The sequence below is a fragment of the Rhodnius prolixus genome, unplaced genomic scaffold, assembly GCF_049639745.1.
Source record: "Rhodnius prolixus isolate KJV_2025 unplaced genomic scaffold, Rpr scaffold_3, whole genome shotgun sequence".
Classification (NCBI taxonomy): Eukaryota; Metazoa; Arthropoda; class Insecta; order Hemiptera; family Reduviidae; genus Rhodnius; species Rhodnius prolixus.
Genome location: NW_027411603.1, coordinates 12,815,267 through 12,831,994, shown reverse-complemented (window position 1 = coordinate 12,831,994; position 16,728 = coordinate 12,815,267). Strand labels below are relative to the sequence as shown.

The window sequence follows — 16,728 nt, the reverse complement described above, 5'->3', positions numbered from 1 at the left end:
TGTCCTCACGAATATTTCGGTAAGACGAATTCAAGACTGAAATATTGCTTTAAATCCTCCGTGATTCAAATTTAAACAGTAGCCGACTCTAAATTTGTCTTTTTCTAATTTAACATGCATGTATATGTGACAACTTCAGAATCAGAAGAATAATTTGGAATAGAGTTAAAATAAAGAACCTATTTATACGAAGATATAATATACATTTTATCACAATTATAACTATTATGAATGAACTGGCCAGCATAAGGGTATGTGACATCTAATAAATTCTTAAAAAATATTAATGAAAATTAATGCGGTAAAATTACTTAAATAATATCAATGAAGTATTAATGAAATGTTGGGTACTTGCTGATTTGTGTACCTTTTGGCGTTTAATCAACCCTTATACTTAACTTTTTAAACTGTAAGTTTTTGTTAAGGAGATTTTTGTACCTTTTGGACAGATTTTCCTTTTTGTCTATTAGCAAAGTTACATATCTGCTTTACAGATTGGATTTTTTTAAAATTTGGAATAAGCTATTCTATCATTATAACCTGATAAGGTGTTAAATCGGAACCGTAACTACCACTGGAGAGATCTTTTTAAAGAATGGTTATAGTTGCGGTCCCCAAACCATCCTCAATAACAATTTTTTTGAGAAAGCTTTTTTATATAAAATAGGAAGGTATTTGTACGTAAATAGCAAAATTAAACTGCGATTTCAGTACTTCCTTTTAAGAGGAGCAAGAAAAATAAACTGCGATTGCAGTACTTCTTTCTAAAACGCAAAGATTTTGAATCGAACGACAATTCATTGATGTAAATCGGTTCACTCATTGATAATTTTAACGATTGCAGTACTTCCTCTTAGTAGGTGTAAGAGCATGGTGGCACTTCACAGCCACGTAGAGGAGCTTTAATCACTTCTTCGTGCTAAATTTTATCAAAATCGGGTTAAGCTTTGTAGAAATATTGGTAATAATAGTTTTAGAAAGGGCCTTATTTGGGTGGGGCAAACTCCCCTCCTTATGAGGCATAGCGTCGAGACTTTTAAAGTACAAATCTGTACAAAATTTCGATTCGATTGACACTCCATTCATGAAAATCGGTTCACGTGTCGATAATTTGAAACGATTGCTATACTTCCCCTTAACAAGTGTAAGAGCAGATCGTCGCTTTATTGTTAGGTAGGGGAGCCCTAACCCTATCATCCTACCAAATTTTATCAAAATAGGGCCAAGATTTACAGAGTAATTAGTAATAATAATTTTGGAGGGGGCCTTACATAAAGGGGGCTAACTCCTCTCCCATTCGATTTACAGGGCCGAGACCCCCAAAAGGCACATCTACATAAAGTTCCGAATCGAATGACACCTCATTCATGAAAATCGGTTCACGCGTTTAGGCGCTACGTTGTTTACAAAAAAGGTAACAACAAGAACAACAAGAAGAAGAAGAACAAGAACAAGAACATTTTTTGAAAAAGCCGTTTTTGCTCATTTTCGGCAACTTTTTTCTCGAAACCTATTAGATCTGGGTGGTTGCAAAAAAATTATAGTTATAAAGGAGAATTTGGAGTAAGATTTAAAGAAAATTTGGGAATTTTATCTTTTATAGAAAAATAGAAAAAAATTGTCAAAGTTGGGTGTTTTTCAACGTTACACTTTTTCGTGCAGTTTTTGATGGTCAACCCTTATACAACTGTCCTACCGGACAGTTTTAATGAAGAGAAATGTGACTCTAACGAGAACTTTTAAGGAAACAAGAGATGAAGTATGGGAAACAAAAGGAAAATGAGAAAAAATATATTGAAGAAAGTAGAAATGCTGATAGTAATTTCAGCACATAGGAGTCTGGTTTGGTCAGTTTAAAGATGATATTTCTTCATGATGTGAGAAGCCGTTTCTTAGAAAGTTTAGACATACGATTCTCTTTAGAGAACTTATATTATACTTTTTCTTTGAATTATTCCCCCTAAAATTATATTCTAAAGGTAACAAATTAGTAATTATATTTACAAAATTACATTTTTTTGAAATTTGTATTACCTGAAATAATTGGAAATTAATTGTACTTCAAACATGTCTTTTTTCAAAGAAAAAGTAAATTCTTTACAAATAAAATGAAATAATTCTTTAGTAAGATTTCTTGTGTGATTATTGTAAAATATTAATTTAAAATAAAAAATAATGCATTGTATTGTAGTTAATAAATAACGTAGTCTCTGTATTTTGGCTCCTTTTCGAACGTTATTTATGGGAATTTCAATTTTTTTGCTTTTAGCTTTCGTGATTTAATATAATTTCTCGACACAAAAATGTGGATTCACATAGTTTGTGTTACTCATAATCTGTGACTACACACTTTTTACATAGTTCGTCGCTTGCCATTATCGAGAACATTGGCAATAAAAACCCTTTTTTCCTTGAAGATGCTGTCTATAATTTGCTGCTGGGAACCATACAACGGTTGAGCAACAACAATGCGCTGTAGAACCACAGCAAAGATTGTGCACATAGTCTTCGGGGGGAACGTCGTAAGAACACACATTTCTCATATTTGCAAGCGTCGTAACTGTGCTATGTAATCGTCGCAAATCCATGGTTGGTTTGATGAAGATAACTAAGTAAATCTAATTGTCTAAACGATTCTCATCAATATGTGAAGGGTAACAAGAACTTAGAGTCATTTACTTCAAAATTATCTCTTAAAAACCAGGTCAAGCCGTGTGCTTTGTGGTTGTGCATCCTCTCCGATATCAAGACATTTGTCGAGTATCCTCTACGTCTGAGGATCCCTTCTTAAACTTGTTCAGAGGTTATTTGACGTAAAAATTTAGTTTAATACTTCATTCCAGGATATATATTTCAGGACAGATACACTGGATTCGATTTCCGGTCTAGAGCTTGGATTTTATTTAATGGTTAATATGAGAATTCAATAGTGTAGTACGTTTACCAGATGCCTCCGACCAACTGATCGGTAGTTGGATGTAAAACCCGCCTGAAAAAATAGGGATTACTTTACTTTACATTCATTAGTAAATATTCACAATTTACTCCTATTTTTAATGTGATTTGGATTATACATAAGTACCAGTTACATTTTCATGTACAATTGAATTTTGTACCCTCAGTACCTACTATCCTTAAATTAATACCAATGTATTAGACAGAACTAACCAATATTAATTACTACGGCAATAATAGCTAAAAATCTCAACTATAAAATCTGTTTACTGGTCAACAGATTTTGCCCAAACCCTTAGTTTTGGAAAATATCATCTATGTAGACCTCCAGGATTCTGCAACTTTTCGTTTTTGGAAATATTCTGTTTAAACCACATATATTACAAAACTTTTTAAAAATCTAAAAAGCTTTTTCTTAGAAGATCTTAAAACTTGTACTTCCTGTGAAAATTGCCATCACAATACTTCTTCTGAAGACAGTAAATAAAACAATTTGCTCAAGATTTGGTTGGCATGTTACAGGAACATAGTTGATGTAAAACAAAAAATGTTGTTATATTTATAATGATCTAGTTTGTTTTGTGTATTTTGTAAGAAAGTCCAGAAGTTGATTGTATTAGTAATTATAATGTTTAAATAGATATTAGATATGGTTCCATGCCGAACAACTACAGTAACAATTTATCATTCTTGGCAAATTATAATTAAATGGGAGTTAAAGAGTCATTCTAGAAGATGCTAAATTAGTGCAACGAAACCTGAGACAGCCTAATTTGAAGTTAATTACTGCTTGTTAGTTAATTCAACACAAACTAGAGTTAGCTTAATTTATTTGATCCCCATTTTTATCACATTAATTAGGCATACCACCCAATACTGCTTGTCGTAAGAAAATAAAATGCTTTTTTTTTGTAAACAGAGAAAAAAAAGTATCTGAAACTATTTGAAAAATTATTCATATTAACTCTTAAGAAATCAGAATTGGGTTAAAGTGAGCATGATGATATTTCTTAGAGGTCCTAGAGTGGATATCAATTTTTTAACTTTATTACCAACCTTTAAAATTTTCCCTTTTTAGTCAAAGATAGAGTCTGCACTTATCTTGAGAAACTGAAAGAAATAATTTTTGAACTAGTCCGAAAGTTCATCCTTTAATATTAAATCTTTTTGCATACGTAATGAAAATGACATATTTATTTGAAGAGAGAAATAGGAGATTATGCTAAACAAAAAATGCTTTGAACTTCCTTCAAGACTTGCTCCTCCTTCAAAAGAAAAATCTGTCGGATTTTTCTTAGTTCATATTCACTCAGTCATTACTATATTTTAAACAACTTTGGCCTTGTGATTTCCTAGCTCCTTAAATTTATCCAGGGAATTTTAACGTTTCGGTTGGCTTCTTCAACACCTATGTGGCTGAATGTGGCGCTGAGTCTTCAAAATATCACAAGTTTTGGGGAAGTTGTGAGAAATTAAAATTCCATTTAAGGTGCCAAACGTGAGAAAACATTTCGTTACGGAAGGAATTAAGAGAGAGAGGGCTTTCAGTTTTATTCTTTTCTTTTTTTTTTCATTGGGAAAACTAAATTATTTAAACATAATCGCCTTTCTATTGGTCGATCAAATGTTTACAAAAATGATACATGCCTTATTCAAGATTAAGCTAACCAGGTTATTTCTAACTACTTACAAGCAATGGTTAATGAAATTTTGTGGTATGCTTAATAATGAACAAATGCGAATCATGTGAGAGATTAAAGTGGTACAGAGAACTAAACTTTGCCCGTTCGCTACTTTATTAAGTTTCTGTTTTATCTAAAAACGTTATATTAAAGTGCATTATTTTCTAGCATTCTACATCATTTTAATTATCAGACGCATATTTTTCTGATTGAACCATCCAAAAATAATGATATTCATCAAACATCAGTTTTAAGTAAAATTAGTTATGCTCATTTTCTTTTACTTATTGTTTGTGGATAACATATGTTCAAGATTAAACTAAATTCCATATTGGACAGAAACCCTTTGAAAACCACCCAAATTAAATTTTTCTAGTACCTAATACATTGGGAAAGGAAAATTTGACAAGGATTAAAGTTATCACATTGAAACACAAATGCAAAAACGTTTTAAATTATTAATCACTTGTATGGGTAACTAAAACCTATCAAAACAGTGTATTATTTGTTTCTCAATTCAGTTGAAAATTACTTTTCCATGAAGTCAGTTTTTAATTTCCATTATCCAGTGGCAAAATGACCTTTTCTAAGAAGCAGGGTTCATGTCTTTTCTCAGATGAAACAATGACTTGCATTCTCTTACTGCAAATGCTGATTTAACTGGATATGGAAAAAAATAAATAAGTAAAATTGTAAATTTTTTTATACATGTTTTTGTTTTAAAAAAATATTTAGTCATAAATTTTATTAGGAAACTAAATACTATTAGCGGACATGTTTTTCTTTCTAGAGGATATTTTCCTCTTCATAAGTTATGTGTGGAAAAAGAAAAACCTGAACCATCAAACGGAATAGTAAATTTACAGTAGATAAATTTGACCTTCTTTCCCTTATTTATTAAAATTTTTCTCTGTCTCTCTAGATAAAGTTGGATAAATGAGCAAAAGAATTGAAAATGGAGCAAAGAAGACGGAAGACAAAAATAAGAAAATGTACAGCAAAGTGGGAGTAAATTGGAGCTGGAGGAGAAGTGAGAGACAGTAGAGGAGGACAGTGGAGGTTATAAAGGACAATGGGGAGAACTGTGGTAAAGGAGAACTGTGGTACTGTGAGGAGGAAGGTGGGTGACATCAGGGCTACAAGCCGTATACGTCTTGTACGATTTGTTTTACAGATTAGCTACATTGGGCGGACGGCACGAACAATCCGGAGTTCCACTTGAGTTTACCAGCGTCAACCCCCGCGCGCACTCTTACTTCAACAGGAATGAGACGTTTACATTAGTAACTATCCGTCCTTAACTTCTTCGTCCAAGCTCTCTACCTTTGTTATATATAAAGCAAATTCTACATTTTTAACGGAATAATAGTATTACACTCGGAAATCCAAAAGAGTAGCTATTTATTTAAATATTTCTATTTGATAAAAAGTGAAGTGAGAATCACTTTATTTTCTTTTGCTGCAACTGTTAAAAGTGATAAATTCACAAAAATTTTTAAACCTTGAAAGTGTAAACAAAAACCTTGTTGTAAAAAAAAAACCAAAAAACACTAATAAACGTTGTCATTATTACTTATAAAAAGTTAGAAGCATACTAAACTATTATGTGCCATTCAGAAAAGAATTCCCCTTTTTTTTTGTTTTCCTTTTTTGTCCAAGACGAAGAATAATCGCTTATTTTTTTCAGGCGTGGCTTAACTTCCAGCTACCGATTAACTGTCGTGGACGGGGACTGAAGCACATTCTTTACTAACAAATTTATTTTCTAACAAATAAAAATTAGCTACGCACAGGATTCGAACTGGGGATCTCCCAATTATAAATCCCCGTTCGTGACCACCACATTAACACCCGAAATAAAAAATAATACAAGGAGTAATGCATGATTAATATTGAATACTTTGTATTATGTAAAAGAAAAAAAAGTGTAAAGGGAATGGCTAAATGCCAATTCCCTTGCGATCAAATAATTCTATTGTTCTAGTTCCTTTTGATGTCATTCTAGGATGAAGTCAACTGTAAGCTGTACAAATATCTGGATATTTTGTGTTAGAGATTGCTTTTGAATTCTTTGTTGAACCCATGGCGTTGATCGCATTAACTACCATAACAATATCTCTGCGTGATGTCTCCAGGAACACAAAGTTCTCAGAAATCGCCGAACACTCAATCTTTGTGGAAAGAAGATAGTTACAAATAGAGTTGTGAGTATCCAAATGATGTTTTTATCTTGCTTTTTTACCTATTAAAATGATAGTAAATCGTTGAACCTATATAACTAGCTCAAACGAAAAATTAATATTTATTTATTTTATTTATCTTCTAATTAATGTTTAACCATGAATGAATAGAGTTTTTGTATTCGAAATTGATAATAAAAAGAACTTTTCCTTCAAGTGAGAAAAATAAAAGAATAAAATTAAAAAGAAATAATAAAACCTTAAAATTATTAGACTTCTTCGCATGGCAATCCACCTACCACTTAGTTAACCAAGAGTACTATAGTTCACTGTAATAATAAAGTCTTATTTTTGTAAGAAGCGACCCTGGTCCCCTAAATCCCCAGAAAGCAAATTTCTCTGTACATATTTTTGAACCAAATAGATTAATAGATGATTTTATTTAAAAAAAAAATAAGAAAAGACTAGAAGAACCTTTGGAGGTGAACCAAAATTAATTTTCGTTTTCGAGAAAATGTTTTTTTTAAGTGACACTTTCGGACGACCTTATTTTTGGGATCTTAGAGGCATCTGTGTGAGAATATCAAAATTGACCTTTTTGTTTTCATTTTTCATAATAATATGTTACTTTTCGTCTGTGTTCGATCTAGCAGTGGCGTGCCTTACCTAATGCTCTTTGTCATACGTGTTTGACTCCCCCTTTTGTGAATGTAATTGTTGTTTTACATTCTTCGCTTGAAGATCACCCTCTACAACGTCTCATTCAATGCATCTTTCTCAGCTTTGCTCTGAATCAGTCGTCTCTGTACGAAACTTGTAACTCTTCAATTCCCTTTGGGATCTTCCAACAATTCTAAGTCAGGAATACTTCTTACTTTTTTCTTTTTCAGCCGCATAACATTTTCTCATTGCAATAAGTAGTTAGCGATCGAGCTCCGTGAAGTATCCGCGACATGTCTTAATCTTTTTGATTTTCGCCTTTCAAGGTATATTATTATTTGTAAATTCCTTTTTAAAATATCTTTTAGATAGTTTTCGGCCACAATGCTGCGTTTTAGAAGACAACCACGAAAACAGTGCTGCCATGTTCTTTGCTTGTCTTATAACTAATAGATATATCACATTTATTGGAATCTCGAACGCAGCTGCTCCCTCTTCCATTTCTTAAGTGATTTTTAATGGTGCTATCGGAGCGTTCTCATCGGTCTGTGCCACTGCATTTAGTTTCTAATAAATTGAATTCATAATTCCTTTTTGGAAAAATTATCTTGAAATATTTAATTAATCATCAATAAAAAAAGTATATATTCAAAAAACTTGTTTTTTTCAGCGAATTCATGTTGTTAAAAGGTTGACATGTAGCAGATGTTTTGAATGGTTCAAAGCTAAGTGACTCAGAGATGTCTTCAAGTTCACAACTTAGAAAATTAGCGGAAGTGGCTTTCATAAGATGTAGCTTTATTGCTTTGCAAGGAAACTGGTCGGTCGTTACTACCCTCTGTATAGTTCTGAAGTGCGCGCTGAACTAAGCATTCTCTCTGTCTTTGTTACTATCTCTATTCATACATACACACCATCCATAGACTTATATCCCTTCCTTCCCCAATCTTCTATCTCTCATTGTATTATTGTCATAATAACATTCAATTTCCATCGAAGTGATTTAATGCGTTTTCACAGGCATCCAACCTCACCGACCTATTGTTCTGTTTAAATGAAAACTTCGATTACACAGTTCTCATTTAGAGGTAAATTGAAGTATTTGGGACGAGATTAATTTAATTTATATATCTAATTGTAGAAAGTAAAAAGGGTCATAAAACAAGGGACAATTTCGAAAAAAAGTAGGTTTCGAATATTAAGCTAAATTTAAAATAGTTCTAAAAAGCATTTTCAGAAAAACTAAAGAAATAATTTCAAAAGAAAAAGCGAATCAGAGAGCTTTTTAGAACGGTTGTTCTGCTTTCGAAGGAACCAAGAAATATGAGAACTTGAAGAGAAAGAGCGTACGATTCTCTAAACCAAGATAGGTCCACCCTTACACTGGTAGAACCTCGTTTTGTAGGACGTTCCTGGATTAGAAAGATATCAGGTAAGGCTACATTACTCTGTTAATTTGTGAGTAGTTGTTTTAGTTTCATTTATCAGTGTTTTCTGTGAGCTGGTAACACTTTGCAAATTAAAATTATTACGTATTACTCCAGTAAACTATCTATTATGTCTATTTGTTTTACAGATTTCAATGACAAAAATCCTATTGATCATGGTGCCCCCACCAAACAATTGCTCCAACGATACGTCATTAGAGATGTCTTCAGAACTTATTCCAAGACCGGATTGCGATAATCCTAAAGCACTCTTTTCAACAATATACTGAGATGTGGACAAAGGGAGTCAACCTCACAATTTTTGGAGGGTCTTTGGAAGTAGAAAGGAAACAATAGTTAGAGAGAAGATATTTCAAAAGTTTTTCCTAAAGTTTCTCCAAGCACTTTCTACAATTGATGGCACTCGTATTGGTAGAATGAAGATGTCGATTTTAAGATAAGTGTTATTAATGATGAGGCATTCGATTTTTAGAATGAAGGTGCAGAGATTCAGAAAAGTAATAATATTGATGGAGATGAAGCATCTGGTTGGCTAAGTGAAGGTGCCGAGTTTGAGAACAGTGATAATATTGACGGTTATGAGGCACCAGCTAGACAGAATGAATGCTTGACAGAATGAAAGAAAAATAATCATTTAAAAACATAACAAGTTTCTAAAATAAAATTAAAAAAATCTTGAAGTTAGATTGAAAATGTCCACTGAACGTTTTGATTCTGCATTCTGCGAGGAATCAAAAATAGTTGCAAGAATACAATGTCATTTGTGTGGATCGATATTTTAAAAAAACGAGTAAATAACGTTTCCTAGATAAGCATTGGGCGGCACAAAAAAATACAAGACGGTGTAAAGCAATGGGGAATTATTCTTCTGGAAATTTTAAATAAATATATTTTTATCTTCTATTTGTTCAACAAAACCACAAATCTGATTATTTAAATATTTTCTGCTTTTATTAAAAATATGTGGAAAAAAGTTTTTATTTGGATTCATTTAAATTATTGTATTTTTTATTTATTTTGAGGCGCACCTTCTACTAAATTCAAGCCCTTTTTTAGACTACTAAACTTCGACGGGTACTACAACTTTATTGGAAGTTATGTTTTTGTGATTTTGTGTTAATGTAAAAAATATTTCAATACAAAAAAACATTAGCTACAAAATATAAAAAAATCCGTTTGGATTAAACTTCCATTCAGAGGTTTTTATGAAAATCTCCAACTTTAAGTGCAACTTTACTGAATTCAATTTTTCTTGAGTTTCCCAAAATTGGCCTCCCCACAAAAAGAAAAGTATCTGTGCACTCTAAGCGAACACAAAATACCTTTAATTAAACTTTTATTTAAAATATTTATATTTTTCAGGAAATTTTATTTTTGGAGCAAAAAAAAAAGTTTGTGCAGTGGAAGAAGAGCAATGTGCAATGAATCCCTAATGTCAGTAATAGATAATTGCATTCCAAGCTGAAATTCTCTACTACTGTACTAACTTAAAAGGTAAATATGATAAATTTTTATGAAATTGATTTATTAAAAATTGTGTACCATTATTATATATTAGAGATCTTGTGTTAACACTCAGTGGACATTTAGTTTTTATTATTTTTGAAGTGATAACTCGAAGTTTTTTAAACTTAAAATGTTTGAATCATAAATGCTTACTACATTATATTTCTTACATTACATTGAACACTACTTTTATCAGATTCGCTGATTACATTTCTATATACTGGTGAATGGCAAATAAATAGATATTAACAATTTACAGTTTTTAAAATTTGAAACTGTCAATAGTTAATTACACTGTAATTTTACCCTGAAGACTGATAGAATGTAAAAATACAATGAAACGATTTAAGATAATACCTACCTTAGTTTTTTAATGTTTTTTATGTGGAATTTTTGAAGTTATTTAAAGACTAGACTGCTGATTTTAAAGAAAGTTTTAATTCAAAAAACATATTTCATTAAAACTGGCATACGACAAAATACTAATATTACTCTTGGAATTTATATAATTACCGAGATAAGAGTGGAATTTCTGACAGGGTGTAATAAAGGTGCTGAAGATGGACGAGCAAGCTAGATAAACTTCTAGAAATAATATTCCAACATTATTTAGGTAGATAGAATTCTTGACCCATGATTTAATATATAATAAAGTGTCGGTCCCTTTAAAGAAGTTTATGTATTAATTAGTTAATAATTAAATAGGAATATTGTCTACATTCTCAATCATACCACAAATTTTATCGTCTCATCAAGTTATTTTCTACACGTAAGTTTATGTGGATTATATTTCACGCTACATAGATCAACAAAAAATTAATTCAAAATTCGTCTGAAAGATGGTGGAGTTCATATGCAAAAATTATCGCACCACTTGCTAAAATACTGGCATTTTCTTTACTACCATATCCACACTATGAGAAAGACGAAAAGCGTTACTGAGAAGAATGGTGATAAGTGATGATAAGGGGATTTCATGGCGATATTTTAATAATTTTTTTCTTTTAATTTAATCTATATTAGAGTTTTCAAGATCTCTGAAAGAAAAATTCATCTCGAATACGTTTGAATTTCTATGAATTATAATTATTTTATTTCAACTAAGTTCTACTTATTTCAACTTAGTGCCCCTGCGTTTCCTCAAACAAGTTGTATTCCAAAAAGACAACATTGGAACATAAATGAATTCGTGCTAGCTTTTAGTGACCGTAAAATATTTATATTAAGAATTCAATTTAGCAAGGAATCGGTTCATAACAAAAAAAAACAACTCCGTCTTTTTGCCAACTTTTCGGCCAACCCGCATAGCCACGTTCTGAAGAAGGCCGAAATTTGCTGAAACGTTGGCAAAAAGACGGAATTGTTTTGTTCTGGACCGATTTCTCGCTAAACTGAATCCTTCATTGGAACATAAACTTTCCTACTGACCAAAGAAAACAAAATTAAGAACTTTGTTATATTTCACTTAGAGTTTAGACTTACTTCATCCAGCTACTGTTTACGTCCATGGTCCAATTACTTTCCATGAAAAAATTGATTACTTCATTAAGTAAATACTAGCTGGCGGCATTCTCCAAACTAATATTGTAACAGCGAGGAACCCAACTTCATTTAATTGCAAGGTCTATTTATCGAAAATTTATTAAACATTCATAAAAAATATTAAATTAATAAAAGTTTTTTTTTATGTTTTTTAAGTTGAGTGAAGATAAGAATTAATAAAATCAATGAAGACATACAGAGTACAACTAAATGTATTTACTAAGCAATAATAAATCACATCGTATAGACCTCAAGTATGTGTATTGGGCAATGGGAAGCTGTAAAGCAACATGTCAGAAAATGAAAAACTTAATTTCCGCACCTTATTGGTTGGAACTTTGAACAATGTATAAATGTGTACGAGTATATCATTTCCCCGGAGGTACACAACACTATGTCACATTTTAAATTTTTTACAAGAGAGCAAATAAAAGAGTTTTTTCGCGGTTTTTTCTTACTTGTAAGCCCATGGGAGTAATTTTCCTTAAATCTTTGGTCGATAATAAGTAAAATAGATGCACGTTAACAGATGGTTATGCAATAAAAAATAATAATTTTGTATTAGAAACATTAAAAAAATAATTTTTTAAAAAATGGACTTAGTGTTGTGTACCTCCGGGGTACTGATATATTTGTTTGAGTTTTTGTGAATCTGGTTAATAAATGGCTTAAGCTTAAACCAATTATTTTGTGAAAGACCAATTAGTCTTTAAAAATTAATTTGAAAATGTTTTTAATTGACAAAACTTTACATTGTTAAAACAAAATGTATTCCTATTTTGTTCCCAAAAAAATATTTAAGGCAGAATAGTGCACTGGTTAATTTAAATCTTTTTTATTGTTTGGAAATTTTATACGTAGTTTTGGATCTTCGTAACTTGTGTCAGCTAGTTAATATGCACGCAGTTTGTCTGTTGTGCCTTCTGATTTTTCTTTAAATCTTCTATGGTTGTCGCAAACTAAGCAACAACAGACGTATTTACAGCGTTCCTGTGTTCCCTTATGGGACATTACTTGAATTGATAGAATCACTAATTTCAATTTAAAAGAAAATCTTGCAAGTTTTTATTTAAATAAATTTCGATTTACTACATATTTTTTTACTTTCTGGGAAAGGATTCCAATACTTTTCATTGTTTCATAAGACAGTTACAAATTATAAAAACTAGTAATTATGTAAAAATTGAATGTAGGAGGATTGCGGGGTTTAGAGAATTTAGATTTAACTTTAAAATTGATCTGCCACTTTTTTGGATTTGGTCCAATTTATTTTTAAAGAAATTACAAAATTCATGTTTTCAAAAATTTCTGTTTTCAGTTGTTAAAGTAAGATTCTCTTTTTTAATGGTTAAGTAATTTGTTGAACTATTATTTTGACGTTTTTCTTTATTTATTCCATCTTTTACATTCCATTTTTATACGAAAATATTGTTTTCTATTAAATTATCACAGTAAAGTATATCTGCTTCCTCATCACTAATTTTGTGAATTCAAAGTAACAACCAACGAAGTCTTTCTATAACAGGATAATTAATTTCATTTCTGGCTTTTGGCTTTAATCAATAGAGTGTAAGCTGTTATGGTTAACTAAGGTTCAGTAATGATGAAAGTTGCATATGTTGGCAAATTAAATACCACATTGCTCACTCCTCATAAAAGTTTAACCCTAAAACTTTCTTTATTAAAACATGAATTAATCAGAATCTTATCACTTTATTGGTATTCAGAATTCATTTAAATTTCCAATTAATAATAATATTGGTGAAGAATATTCATACAAAATGTAAATTGAACATAGTAGGTTGCGATTATATTAGTGTGATCGCTGTTAAATCCGTGATTATTTCCCACTTTGATATTTTTTTTTAATACAGGACTGTGCATAACTAGTTAAATGGCAATGAATAATATTACTGTGTTGTAGAATTCATAAGTAAATGAAACAAATAAAAACACCATTATTGCAAAATATATTCATATCAGGTAAAAATGTTGTTACTAAAGACATTTATACGGAAATTATTGTTAACTAAAATTTTTATCATTGTATGTTAACAATATTTCTTCTTCGTGACTGTTAGTATTAATTACTGTAGATTTAATGTAGCGAGATCCGTTCAATAAAGCACTGTTCAATTTAACAGTAAATACAATTAATCAATATACAGGGTGATCCATTTAAAACGCACCAATTGCTAATAACTTTTTAGGACAGCGGAATTTTGAAAAAACCCACGAAGTAAACTATATGTTTTTTTTTTGTTTAGTTTTCAAATTTTTCACCCCGATGCTGTATCTTCATTTTTTGCGGAGTTACGGTCAAAAACCCGATTGGGGTTTCATAAGGACCACTGGTTTTGACAATGATTATGAAAACTACATAAAAAACTGTGAAAAATGACGTTAATCCCGTTTCGATATCCCTAATATTAGTCGAGATATTTAAGATCAAAGTTACAATTTTATCTATTCGTGAACGGTTTTCAATATTAATTTTCCACTAGAAATACACGTTTTGGGAGGTCCTCTGATTGCAAAAAAAATTTATTTGAGACTCAAAGAACAAAAATAATAATAATTGAAGTTTTAAGGGAAGGGATTAGCTGAGTGGTTAGCGAGCTGGACTCCCACGCGGAGGTCCCGGGTTCGAATCCAGCTGCTGACCCTTAGATTTTCTCTTCCTAGGAGCTTCTTACAGCTCACTGTCCGGTGATGGACAGTGTTGTCTGTAACGAGAGAACACTGTCCGGAGGCCGGCAGTGCACTGAAAAAAGCTCCGGGCGCTAATAACCATAGATGTTGACGCGCCTTGAATCATAAAAAAAAAAAAAAAAAAAAAATTGAAGTTTTAAAAAATGTAGTGTAATGTAATGGTTATGGGCGAGTCAGAATAAATTTCTATTATCATCAAATAAAAGCAATCATCACATCACTTCAATGCACCCCGAATGCAAGACTTCTTCACCTATGATTACGGTAAGAATATCTTGCAGGGTGTTGGTCTAGTGATCAAGAGCATGCCTTTGTAAGTGGGAGATCCCCAGTTCGAATCCCGCATATGCAGTCATTCTTATTACTTAAAAATCTTAATCATTTTTTTTCAATAAAGTGTAGTCATAGTGGGGACCTCCCACTTACAAAGCCACGCTCTTGACCACTATACCAACACTCGCCCCTCCCTGGCAAGATATTCTCACCGTAATCATAGGACAAGAAGTCTTGCATTCGGGATACCTTAACATGATGTTATGGTTACTTTCATTTAATGATAAAACAAAATTCTGACTCACCCATAACCATTGCATTACACTACATTTTTTAAAATCTTAAATTATTATTATTTTTGTTCCATAGAGTCTCAAATAATATTTTTCGCAGTCAGAGGACCTCCCAAAACGTCTATTTCTGGTAGAAAATTGATATTGAAAACCAATCACAAATAGAAAAAATTGTAAATTTGATCTTAAAGATCTCGACCAATATTAGGGGTATCGATACGGGATTAACGTCATTTTTCACAGTTTTTTATGTAGTTTTCATAATCATTGTCAAAACCAGTGGTCCTTATGAAACCTTAATCGGGTTTTTGACCGTAATTCCGCAAAAAATGAAAATACAGCATCGGGGTGGAAAATTTGAAAACTAAACCAAAAAAAACATATAGTTTACTTCATTGTTTTTTTCGAAATTACGCTTTCCTAAAAAGTTATTAGCGATTGGTGCGTTTTAAATGGATCACCCTGTATACCAGGAATAACGTAATGTTAGAAATAAAATAGATTATGAGGAAAACCTCATTTAAAGTTATTAATGTCACAGCAACCCTTAGAAAAAAAAAAGTTTTCCTCCCAAAAAAATTAATTAAAAGTTGGTATGCGACTTTTTCTCAACCACTTTTAATTTAATTTTAATATTCATGCATTTTGTTTTTCTTGTCTACAATATATGATGAAATATCCTTTATCATATAAACTGCTAATTATAAATTATTAAACGAAAATAAAATATTTGCTGTACGTTCATAAAATTTAAAATGCAATGTTCTTATAGGAAAAGATATATAAATTAATTGTAATAATAAAAGAACAAAGAACAAACTTTTCTATATTTAATATTAGTCATTATTGAAATTGAATTGAATTTTATAATGTAATGTAGTCTTTAAAATTTGCATTATTTGAAAATATTTTTTTGTTTTATGAGTATTTATAAAATCTAATATTATCCTAAGAAATTAAGTGGATAAGGACAAAATAATTGTTTACAAAATGTATTTCTTTCGTTACACAAAGAGATCGCTAGCGACATCCTAGTTTGCAGTGAGACTGAAATTAAGAGACCGAATTCCAAAAAGGCTACTTACTTCTTAACGCGATTTGACTTTTTATCGAAACAGCAATCATTAATTTTTTTGGTTCCGTGCGCCACTCTTATGCGTTACTTAGTACTTGGAATGTTACGCAGTCCAATGTTAAACATATTCAGTAGGTATTTAATAACGAAGATTGATCCATGCCCTAGTTTACTTTCGTAAGTTAGAACCAAAGGAATGAAATCATCTATTTCTTTTTTTTTTCAGGCAGGGCTAAGTCTAATCTATCAAAGTGGATACCATGGACTACTTGATTAGTGATACAGCATTGATAACTCCTACCATGCCCACTTCCCACTTCTTAAAAGAAAAGATTTGTTACAACTCACCTCAATCGAAGCAATTCATCCGCCTTCTCATTACGCAAATAACCTGCTGATGTG

The 16,728-nt window shown here is 31.2% G+C and overlaps 1 protein-coding gene and 1 long non-coding RNA gene across 17 annotated transcripts in view; one reads left to right on the top strand and one right to left on the bottom strand.

The window, feature by feature from the left end:
- LOC141453277 (uncharacterized) overlaps nucleotides 1–16,728 on the top strand; it is a 50,204-nt gene that overhangs the window by 26,347 nt on the left and 7,129 nt on the right. For 14 of the 15 annotated variants that reach the window (XR_012457911.1, XR_012457902.1, XR_012457898.1 and 11 more), the window contains 5 exons: nucleotides 5,560–5,757; nucleotides 6,643–6,841; nucleotides 8,789–8,909; nucleotides 9,054–10,419; nucleotides 16,553–16,725. This is a non-coding gene — a long non-coding RNA (uncharacterized lncRNA). The remainder of the gene's footprint in view (nucleotides 1–5,559; nucleotides 5,758–6,642; nucleotides 6,842–8,788; nucleotides 8,910–9,053; nucleotides 10,420–16,552; nucleotides 16,726–16,728) is intronic. The other variant, XR_012457907.1, reaches the window with a different exon arrangement.
- LOC141453273 (uncharacterized) overlaps nucleotides 1–16,728 on the bottom strand; it is a 234,731-nt gene that overhangs the window by 213,720 nt on the left and 4,283 nt on the right. The window lies entirely within an intron of this gene.